Source organism: Ailuropoda melanoleuca, chromosome 2, assembly GCF_002007445.2.
Source record: "Ailuropoda melanoleuca isolate Jingjing chromosome 2, ASM200744v2, whole genome shotgun sequence".
Taxonomy (NCBI): domain Eukaryota; kingdom Metazoa; phylum Chordata; class Mammalia; order Carnivora; family Ursidae; genus Ailuropoda; species Ailuropoda melanoleuca.
This window is the reverse complement of record NC_048219.1, coordinates 168,621,132-168,633,369: the sequence shown is the minus strand read 5'-3', so window position 1 is coordinate 168,633,369 and position 12,238 is coordinate 168,621,132.

Genomic DNA, 12,238 nt, shown 5'->3' with positions numbered 1-12,238 from the left:
GTAAGTGGCAAAAAGATTTGCTGAGTGTTGGAGCGCCTGGGCGGCTTAGTTGGTTAAGTGTCAGACTCCTGGTTTCAGCTCAGGTCATGATCTCAGGGTCCTAGGATGGAGCTGTGGCCTCTGCTTTGAGCTCCCCACTCAGCAGGGAGTCTGCTGCCCCTGCTCCTTCCCCCTCTCTCTGTCTCCCCCACTTGTGCACTCTCTCTCTCTCTATGAAATAAATAAATCTTTTTTAAAAAGATTTGCTGAGTGTTAAAATGACTATTTCAGAAAATAGAAAACCCTCAAAAGATTTTTAAGCAGAGGAGTGACATAATCAGGTTTCTGCTTGGCAGAATACAGAGGACCTGCGAGACAGACAAAAGCCTTGCTCAGTTCACTCATTTGATCATTCATTTCTTTATGTATCAGTATTTACTCAACACCTATAATCTGCTGAGCACAAAGTGATCACAAAGCTTCCTCTGGGGAGGAAGACAGATGACAAATGCCTGACCAAATAAACAAAATATTTACAGATTGTGAAAAGGTGCGATGAAGGGTATAAACAGCAGGCTGTGTGACAGAGAACACATGGATAAGAGACAACCTGTTTAGATTGGATGGACAAGAGAAAAAAGTAACTTTGTAAGGAACCCAGAGTAGAAGGAGCAGGGGATGAGATTGAAGAGATTGTCTACAACAATGGCCTTCAAAAAGACTAAGGCAATTTAGATGATGAGGAGGAAAGATCTTTCAGGATCTGTCCCAGATTAAAGGGAGCAAGATTTTAGGAGGAATCAGGAAAGACTGGTTTCTAGTTAGGAGGTGGATTTCTTAATTAAAGAGAGAATCTTGGAAAGGTGGGGGCATGCGGAGGATGGTAACGAAAGAGAAGTAAGTTCAGTTTAGGACAGTTTGAATTTTAATGTGCCTAGAAGGGACCCAGGTAGAAGTGCTTAGTTAGCCAGAAATACAAGGCTTGAAGCTCAGGAGACTGAAGACTAGGTATGTAGATTTGGGGGGACACAGATTTGAAGTTCAGCTCATCAGAATGGAGGAGATCCATCAGAGAAGGAATTTGGAATGGAAAGGCAACAGGGCAACTAGAATCCTGGAGAATGTCAGTATTTAAGAAGAGAGAGATCCAGCAGTTACACGTGTGTATGGGGATGTATTATTAATTACAAGTTATTGTGTTTATTCCATGTAAGGTATTATCAGTTTCAAGGCGTGATAAGAAAGGGTGCCCTAGTGAAGTCATAATGGTAGAGAACAGGAAATTTAATGTTAAGAATGGGAAGCAAGATAGTTTGACTGGAACAGATAGGCTTCATTGGAGCATAACATAGGATATAAGGTTATAAAGATACGGGAAGAAGGAAATGAGGGAAATGATTGAGGGAGAGCTGTGAGAACTTGACAGAGACGTTTGGATCTGTTTCACCAAAGAAATATCCCACAGGTACTTGAGCAAAAGAGTAATATGCATAAAAGAGCATTTTATAGCCTTATTCTGACATCTTCACGTACATGAATTAGAGTTGAAAATGACTGAAGGGAACCTGGGTAGCTCAGTTGGTTGGGTGCCCCACTCTTGATTTCAGCTCCGCTCATGGCCATGATCTCAGGTCAAGGAATCAAGCCTGGCTACAAGCCCTGGGTTGGGCTCCATGTTCAATGGGGAGTCTGCTTCTCTCCTTCTTCCTTTGTCCCTTCCCCTACCCATGGATGCGAGTCAAGCTCTTTCTCTCTGAAGTGAATAAATAAATCTTAAAAAAAAAAGAAAAAGAGAAAGAAAGAAAGAAAGAAAGAAAGAAAGAAAGAAAGAAAGAAAGAAAGAAAGAAAAAGAGACTGAAGGTGGAGGAGGATCCAACAGAAATTTGTTGACGTAAATCACACAAAAATTTAAATATGTTAAATGAAAATTTATCCAATATATATATATAGTTGTGGGATATCCCCACCTGTACATGTATTATCCAAAGTCATAGACTATGTGTTGTTTAATGTCTAGTCCTATGACTACTCCATGCATGGGAAGTGAGGGAGTGCCATATGACTCAGGGTCCAGTCAGACAAACTGAAAACACATCTATCTCAAACAAAGGGAATCAAATATAAGAAATTAATTACACTGTCAATGGAAGAGCTGAAAAACCAAACAAAAAATAGTAAGGCACCTCAGAGATTAGCTGTAGCATGAAGCTGCTTCTTTCTCTAGCATTAGCTGGATTCTGGGAGGAGGTAATATTAGCAGAATCCAGAAACTGGGCAGCTTGGCAGAAACTAGAACCGTAGCGGAAATTGCCCTGCAGAAACTGGGAGCCCAGAGAGAGGAACTGTCCAGAAGAGACCTGAAACTATAAGGAGCTATAGTCTTAAAAACACAGGCAGAGGAGGAGGAGGAAGGTGGGGCAAAGGGAGGGAAATGGAGGAAAAAGGGAAGAGGGGAGAAGGGTGGGGAGGGAGGGAAGAGAAGGAAGGGAGTCTGAGAAGGAGGGATAACCATACCCCTGGACTCTGCTCTCCTGCCTCCATGCTTCCACCAGGGCCTCCATTAGCCAATCTAGCTAGAAGCCAGTGAGCAAGGAGAAGGGCAGGGAGGTATTTGGGAGTAAACATAATGACTGGCTCAGAAGGTCTTTCCTGGTGGGCATCGATAATAATTCATAAATAGAGATTTTAATTCTCCTAACTTTAAATTTAGGAGAAGCACTAATAGTATTTCCAATTCACTTTGGTATATTTGCAAAAATAATTTTTTCTCCCAGCATAGACGAAATTCATGCTTTTCTCAAGAGAAAGTGCTTCTACATTTTAACAGTGAAATAGCAGGTTTTCTCTGATTGCCAAATAACTATTAATTTCCATCATTTAAGAAATAAAAAAATTCCTACCCTTACTCAGTCATCGAACTCAAATTAATAGTTTTGTTTAGCTATGATTACACAGGCCTGTAAGCAGCAAATCCAAAAATCCTATTAATATTGAATGTTGAATGTCTAACTACAATGCTATCTGATAATATTTAATTTATTTTATATACCGTAATTTTAGACACTAATCCATTGATTCATGACAGAGTCTTCAAAGACTTTCCAAGTTTAAAGTTGTGATTCCTTTGTATAAAATTATTTGTAAAAGCCATTAAACTTTACCACCTGTGGACATGAGTAGTATGATTTTTATTTCAACACTATCAGGAAAATTTGATTTAATTAGTATTTGTCCTTTAAGAGTGTGTACTCTTATTAGTACATATTTGTTATAACTCTTTGCAATTATCTTCAAACTCATTTTTATATAATCAGAATTCAAATATAATAAAGAATATAAATAGGTTATATGCAGACTTTAACATATCTCACAAGACCTAAAAGGGGTAACTGAACAGCAAATAAAAAGAGCTATCAATTTGCCAAGTGCAAAGTAAGCTTTTGGTACTTGATACCCCCAAATGGTAGTATAAATGAGGGGTAGCTTATGTTAATCATGACCTCTACCAAACCCAATGAGGTTTTCCTAGCTACAAATTCCTTATTGTAGACCCCTGTTCAAAACAGCAGTGCCAAGCACTTTGAAGGACTAGGCTGTTGATTACACCAAGAGTGGCCCCTGATGCAACGAAAGCCATCCATAGGCCAACTGATGATCCAAGACATAACCTGATGTTAAGAGCTATACTTGATAAAGTAATTGGTGATTAGCTAAGCTGATCAAACTGACTCCTTGTAGTCAGAGGTTTGGCTACTTGTTAGTGAGAGAACGGAAAGGCCAGTTCAATTCTGGAGACTCCAGTGGTCCAAGAAAACGAGGGGAGCTCTTTTGGAACTGCCTCAGTTCTCCATGAACCTCCCAGTACCAACCTGCAGGCGTCTCTACCCAATTATTTTTCATTACATCATTTTGAGTGAGGACAATCTCTAAACCAAAACCAACTATCTCTAGCAAAGGACACAAGTACTAATAAACACAGAAGAAATAAGTTCATGAACAGTAAGTTAATGAACAATAAGTCATGGACCCAAGGGTTTTAAAATATATTATTGTCAGTATGAACCCAGGGTCTGCTAGCAAGAACTGGATTGTAACTGGAGTAACCCGGCAGTTCATGGATACTTGAATAATATATCTTGAGGAAAGGAAGTTGAACACTGATTTTTAGGAGTTGCTAAGGATGTCAGGAGTGGGAAGATCCAGTCTGAGAGTCAAGGCATTTGAGTTTTCTGCATTCCAGAATAGAAGGATGGATGTTTCCCTCTGAATCCTAAAAAACTGCATTTGAACATTGCACTATGGCAAATGCATAGAGAAGCAATGCAACTCCATTCTTGAGAAACAACATGTTAGGAGGAACTCCTTGGAAGAGCATTTGCACCCTCCTGTAGCAACACTGTAAGCCGTGATATATCACATAGGTCTCCCTCGAGTACTGAACACTCATTTTCCTCGTGCCAGAATTGTTGGTAGCTGAGGTTCTCAGCTTAAATACCATCCAATCTCCCTCAGTGGAATAGATCCCACAGAACCTGCCCCAAATCATACCTTATTCACAGGGCAGCCCCTGTGCTGACATACATGGAGTGGTCTACTAGAGTGGGGAGTATAAAGGTCCAGGTCCCTTGCCTTGAGACTGGTCAACTCTGAGTGGTTATCTCAGTTACAGTAGACCTTTGTTGAAAATGCATCCCCATGTAGTTCCTTTCTCTGCACAATCCTACTTTATTTACTTCCACACGAGAGTTATTTTGAGCACACTCCCCACGAAATGTCTACATATGAGTCTCCAACTCAGAGTCTGTTTTCCACATAGTCCGACCTAAGACACAACATAATAAAAAAACTCTGTTAAGAATTCACAGGCACAATGCTTTGCACATAAATGAGGGCTTAGGATGACTAATTAACAAACTTAAAAATAAATGGATAAATACATTAAAGAATATGTTGTAAGTGCTTCCAGTTGTTTAAAAAAAAAAAAAAGAATGACAGACTAGCAGAGAATACAGCCAAAGATAACTTAGTTTATGATAATTCAGTAGTGATGTCTCACAATTGCCCCAGATACAATGGCCTAAACTTCCATTATCTGAACACCTTTGGGCAGGGCTCTTAGAGGCATAGAAGAGTCAGTCTGAACTTCTAGCATCTGGAGAAGGCAGTCATTGCAAGAAAAACACACCTCTGAGGTCTCATATTCTATCTAAAAATATAATTTGAATTTTACATTAGACCTCATAGTACATCCATATTGTTTTAATAAAAAATATGTTTTGGATTACTTTCAGGAAAAAAGTTTCTCCCCACCTCTTTGGCTAAAGGATAAGATGCTATTTCAATTCGTCTTTCAACTTCATCCAGGCAATTTCTCTTCTCCGCCTTAGGTTTATAACATTTTGTGAAGTCAATAATCTAAATATGAGTATAAAAACAATAATAGATTCTTTACAACTTTATGAGCTAGACCAGAGTAATCACTGAGGAAACACCCATTCAGTCATTCAGCAAATATTTATCAAGTGACTACTATAGATCGGGTTCTGTTTTAGGATACACAGTGTGCTACAGGCTAAATGTTTATGTCACCTCCAAATTCATATATTGAAATCCTAATCCCCAATGTGATGGTATTTGGAAGTGGAGATTTTGGGGGTGATTAGACCATGAGGGTGGAGCCTTCATGGATGGAATTAGTGCCTTTAAAAAAGAAACCCTAAAGGGCTCAGTCATTCCTTCCACCAGGAGAAAACACAGAGAAAAGATGGCCATCTATGAACTAAGAGGCATACTCTTACATGGAATCTGCTGGTACTTTGATCTTCCAGTTCAGCCTCTGGAACTATGAGGAATACATTTCTGTTGTTTATAAGCCACTCAGTCAATGGTATCCTGTTATAACAGCCCAAATAGATAAAGACACTGTGGTAAACAGGAACTATAATACGTCTGCTCTCCCAGAGCTTACATTTTATTGAGAAGATACCGAGATCAGCAGAATGTGGCCAAGAGGGGAATTAGTGAAAATTTTCATTCTACTATTGGTGACAATTTCAATAAAGTCTTTGTCCTCTGAGATTCTGTCACTTCTGACATGTAGTGGCTGATAAGTGATTTTGATCTATTCGTCAGTTTCATATGTGCCTTAGAGAAATACCGAAAGGGTATTTTAAGTGATGAAAGACGACTGATGAAAGAGTTGTTTATTTTATTTCTCAATCTATAATTTTCATCAAATTTAAGAATTAAGAGTGGTGATCCATAGAGTCAACTTTCTTTAGCCAACTCTCAAACTTTTTTTTGCTACAACCATTCTGTCATAGGCAACGAGAGCTTCCACAGTTTTGCCTTGTAGACACTGATTGTAAGAACCGTCAAAATTTTTTAAAATATCTGCTCACTAAACAAAATTTTTAAGCTACTCCTTAATTTACAGTTAAGGTGAACAATGAATTCGTTCTCATCTTCTAAGATTTTACCCTTTTAATCCTCTCTCTTTCTCTCAATCTCCCTCCTACTCCCTCTTTCTTTCTGAGGTAAAATAAAAATTCAATCTTGAGGAAGTCTCAAGGTACCTTTTCCTACCCAATCAATGTGCATCTGGTTGGTTGGCTAAGTTTTCAAAATTGCTTCTCACTCTATTACAAATGACCTCACCTAAAACCACCGGATTTGGGAATTTTTAGTTTTAATCAGTCAGGGTTCTGGAAAGCCCGCTTAAATTGGGTTAAGTGATGCGACTTTAATAAGGAATCACTTTATGTAAACCAACAGTGGAAAGAGCAATATTTCAGAGTTGGCAAAATGGGACAAATGACCACCCCTCTGCAGAGTGTTATGGAAAGGGCCATTTGACAATGATGTGAACCTATGCCGCCATGTGGCGGGAAGGGAGCTGGGGGAATAAATACAGCAATACAGTAACGCACCTCAGAACTCAGAGTTCAACTAAGCAAATTAGCTCAAAAGGGTGAGGCTAGAGTCAGTAAAAACTAAACCAGAACTGTAACCTGTGAAGGGTTGGCTAATGAGTTTCCAGATTAAATTCCAATCAAGAGATTAGAGGAAGGCTGCAAAGTCTGGCAATTAGCGTGTCGAAAACAGTGGCAAATACAATAACATTAACATATCTAAGAGAAAAATGTGTTACCAGAAAACTCTCTCAAAGGCCCCTGAGGAAAAGACAAGGGACCAAGAGAACTTGGTCCTCAGTTCCTAACTCAGACGGAGAAAGAAGCGCCCTCACCAGGAGATTCCAGTCCTCTCTGTGGTTGGTGCTTTCCTTGGTGGGGGGAGAATCTGTTTCAAGCACTCTTAGCTGAAGAACCCTTCATTAAGAAAACCTAATTCCTGTTTGTTTGTACTTAATATTCACCAAGCAATCTCAACCATAGGTTACGTTTCCATCTGTTTGCCTCAGGGAGAAAATGTGAGATCCAAACACCACTTAACTAACGAAGGTCTAGTCTAAGTGGCACCTTGAAGCCTGGTGTGTCAGGCGCACAGGCTACCGAGCCACATGCCTGGGTCCTAAGCTGGGCTCTGCCACTTACCTTCTATGGGATCTTGGGCAAGATACTCAACCTTTCTTGTCTTAGTTTCTTTGTTGTAAAGGGAATAAATAGTAGAACGTATGTGCCTTAATAGGATTGTTAGGAGAATTGACATGAGGGGCGCCTGTCAGACAGTAAGTGTCCAACTCTTGATCTCAGCTCAGGTCTTGATCTCAGAGTCGTCAGGTTGAGCCCCACGCTGGGCATGGAGCCTACTTAAAACGAAAAGAGAGAGAGAGAGAATTGACATGAGATAAAAGAATTTAGAGCAGTGTTTTGGGTTTTTTTTTCAATTTAAACTATATTTTTTGTGAATTCAGGTGGTTTGAGTCAGTTCCCCAACACTTCATTATTTGAGGGCTCTGAAAGGCTCTCTATTAGCTAGGGACACGGACTAAGAAGCAGGCCTGTGACTACCCAATGATAGAATTCCTGGAAATAACCTCTGGACAAACTACCTTTCTATTGTGTGATGGGAAAGAATGGGGCAGGGGGAAGTGGGAGTTGCTTACCTAAGTCTGATTCCTACAACTCCATGGCCAAAGAACACACTGTTCCCTAACTTCCAATCTGGAGGCAATAGGGAATGGAATCTGGATGTGCGGCAGCCTCCTAGCCTCTTTACCTACCTTTTCCCCCAGTCTTTCATCTTGGTAGGAAAAATCCAGACTCAGAAAAATCCAGACTACCTACTTCCAGGTAGAGCTGAAAGTCCTTGGGAAAAGTTCACTGTATGCTTGCAAGATTTTATTGCTCAAATCACTTTGCCCAAGGGCTTAGGCTCCAAGGCTAAAGTTCAGCGTTTGAGGAAGTCCACTTACAGGGGCGTGTCTGTCATCTAGTGGAAGCTGTGAGAGGCTGGAGGAGTCTGTACCCACGGGCTGCCACCGCCAAGATGGGAGCAGGGAAGCCAAACATGACGGCAGAATGTCAAAGTCTGGTTTAGAAAGTAAAAGTGATACTGGCTAAGAACAAGGGTTGGATATCTGATCAATACGGCAGGAGGCACCCAATTTGAGCAGGAGCAAGAAACAGAGGCTAAGGTTACTTCTAAAGCAGAATCACCTAGCACCAGAGCGAAGACAAGATATTCTTTGCGGCGTGGTGCTTTGAGTCCAAACAAATCCATGGAACAACTTTTGAAACAGTACTCATGCTGCATCCGCGAACGCACCTCCCCATCCGTAAATCCGTTAAATGAACTCCTCTGAACTAGAACTCTCGGCACACTCTCTTCACATTTCTCACCAGTAGTCACAAAACTACCAATAAAGTTGGTATTGGGGAAGCTGTAAGCTCAACTGCTTCTGTATGCTCTGTCTACTCCATCTAACTCTGACTTGAATAACACCATCGCTTTTCTGGAAAAAATCTCCAACCAAAGCACTCTTTACTCAAACTCTGCTCTCATTGGTTTTCCCAGACAATGATTCCGCCATGCTGTAGCTAGCTCTGCTCTGTGAACACTGGCCACCTGCTTATGCCACCCTCTCTGCGTTCCTGCAGCTCTTGTATCCTCACCTTAAACGTAGGACCAGCCAGGGGCCTGGCAGGAGACACATGGTACACTCCTGGGGCTCACTGGAAAGAGTTAAATGTAGGGTCACTAGCAGATGTGGGGAGGGTGAAGGGAGCCGACCAGGGACATTGTTGCAAAATTTAACAAGAAGCCTACTGGCTGGAGGCCTGAAGATGCACGAGGACAAGGCAGGTGCCGGTTTCTAGAAGAGCCATAGCTGTGAGAAGCAGTTGCCTGGCAGGATCTTCAGCCATAGGTCAAGCAGCACAGTCCAGTGTGCATGGTTCTAGGGATGCCAAATGCACTAGATATCTGGGAGAATGGATCGCCCAATCTTTCTTCTATTTGCCAGAGGTCCTCATTGGCTGAATCCAACTTGAAAACAGGGGCAAAGAAGCCTTAGTGATGCAGTCCCTGAGGTGGGGTTCTCCAGGGGTGCGGGGTAGGGCTGGCAAAGGACCTAGGAAAGTAAACAGAGGATCATTGGCCCAAACATAATCCTCTACTATTCTTTTAAAAATAATACTTGCTGGTTGTCTCCATCTTGATTATAAAAGTAATTGTACGTTTGGGGCACCATGGGTGGCTCAGCTGGTTGAACATCGAACTCTTGGTTTCGCTCAGGTCGTGATCTCAGGAGCCTGAGATGGAGACCTGCTTCTGGCTCCGTGCTCAGCAGGGACACTGCTTGAGATTCTTACCCCTCCTCCCTCTCTATCCCCTTCTACTCCTCCTTCCATGCATGCTCTTTCTCTCTCAAATAAATAAATAAACAAAATCTTTTTAAAAAGTAATATAGTTCATGTAGAACAATTTTAACATACAAAAAGTACATATAAGAAAATAAGAGTAACCCATAATTCTGTTACCCAAAGCCAACCATTATTTATATAATATCTGTATCATTTGGATTCTACTTTTTTATACTTAACAGGTTATTATGAGCATTTCCCCTATGTCACTAAATATTATTTAAAAACATTATTTTTTTAGAAGCTGCATAGATTTCCATCTTTTGGGTTCACCATGATTTGTGTACCCATTCTATTAACGTGAGTATTTAGATCATTTCTATTTTTTTACTATTATACATAATATTGAAGCAACTACCCTCATATGTCAATATGATTATTTTCTTAGAAGAAAGTGCTAGGAGTGGAATTACTGAGTATCACATTTTATAAACATTTCAGGGCTCTGTATGTATATTGTCAAATTATACCCCGCCAATGATATAGAGGAGTGCCCACCTCCCCAAGCCCTCAGCTCCTGGAGAATCAGCCTCACGTTTAACTTTGCTTGTTACAATCAAGTAGCTCAATGGTAATGAACTGTACGATAGTGGACACATCAATTATGTGGCAGAGCAGGCCAGAAGAAGAACTGTTGCCTATGGGAGAGAGCATGGAGAGGAGGCAAGAACACAGATGACTTCAGTTCATGTCTCTGGGACCTGGCATGTCATCTAGCACAAAGAACGTGCTCCTTAAGACGGCGGAACAAAGAAATCCAAAGTTTCCAGCTTGCACGCTGGCTGGTGGGTTCATTCTACATTGAGAGAAAAACAACAGTCCACCCCTGCCCTATCTCGGAAGCACTGCAAGCACTGAGTGAACTTGAGTCCATGCTGAACAATGGTGCCGCTTACACGAGGTCGCTCTTGAACCACCTCACCTTGCTTTTATTTCCCTCGTTCTCCAGTCTCTTGTTCCTTAGCTTTCAGTGTCTGTATTTGGACTCCTGCTATGTTTGGATTGTTAGTTTAGACAACCTCTTTGGGTTTCGCATTGAGTTAAGACTATGGAGTCGTTAGCCAAAACTACCTGAATTCGAATCCCAGCTCTGCCACTGACTAGTTGTGTGACCGTAGAGAAGCTATTGCGATGCCTTATGCTTCAATTTCCTTTTGTGTAACTGGGTCTAATAATAGTATCCATAGTGCTATCACAAATTACCACAAACTTAGTGTCTTCAAACAATACAGATTTATTATTTTACAGTCTGAGGGTCAAAGGTCTGAAATCATTCCTCATGACTAAATTCAAGGTACTGGCTGGGCTATGTTTCTTCTGGAGATACTAGGGGAAAATCCCTTGCTGGCCTTTCGTGGCTTCTAGGGGGTCCCACATTCCTTGGCTCAGGGCTTCATCACTTCAACCTTTGCCTCCATCTTCACCTCCCCTTCCTGCTTCCAACCTTCCTGCCTCCTTCTTTAAGGACCCTCTGATTACATTTCGCCCACTCAGATAATCCATCATAATCTTCCTATCTTGAGATCCTTAACTTAATCAGACCTACAAAGTCCATTTTGCCATGGAAGTTAACACATCCACAGGTTCCGAGGATTAGGACATGGGTATGGCTGGGAAGCCATTATTTGCCTTATTTTCTTGTGAAATAACAAAAGATAAAAATCAAATAAGTTATATCAAAACTGCCCAACACAGCACTTGACCAGAAACAGGCAATAAATGTTCATTATAAGTTGTGCTAACCCTTTTCGCTCCTCCCTTCCTCTTCCTCATGTTGCAGACTCTCTTAATTTGTTCAATTTATCCAACCCCCTTCCCTTTCCTCCTTTCTGGGGAGGAATTTCACAAAAAAGGATCCGATATAGGGGGAATTAATGAGTTCTGTTTTGAGTTTGAAACGCTTACGAGGGCAAACGGAGAGAAATGTTTAGCAGCAACTGAGAAATTGGCTCAGGGGAAATAACTGAGGCTGAATATAGATTTTGGAGTCATAAGTATAGTAGAATTCACAGGATTTGATGTAACTGATGAGAGAAGGTGTATAAAAAGGAGAGAGTAAGATTGAAGATGGATCCTGGGAGAATCGACATTTAAGGAGGAGGAAGGAGAGGAATCTCCAAGGAACCTATGAGCAAATGGATAGAGAAGTAGAAATTCACCAAGAGGGAGATGCCTTTCAGGCTAACACAGGAGAGGATTCCAATGAAGAGAGACGTGCTAACAAAGTTCTAGAAGGAACCAGGAAGATGAAGACTGAACTTGGCAAGTAAGTTAGCAGTGGTCTTTTTAGGTAGAGTTTCAGTTGAGCAGTTGGTGCATAAAGCAGATTTTAGCTGTCACAAATATGTGTTGCATGTTTTAATGAATTGAGGAGTGAATTATTGGTGAGGAATGGAAAAACAAGTCAGGCTTCATAGCACGTGGCTGTTAAACA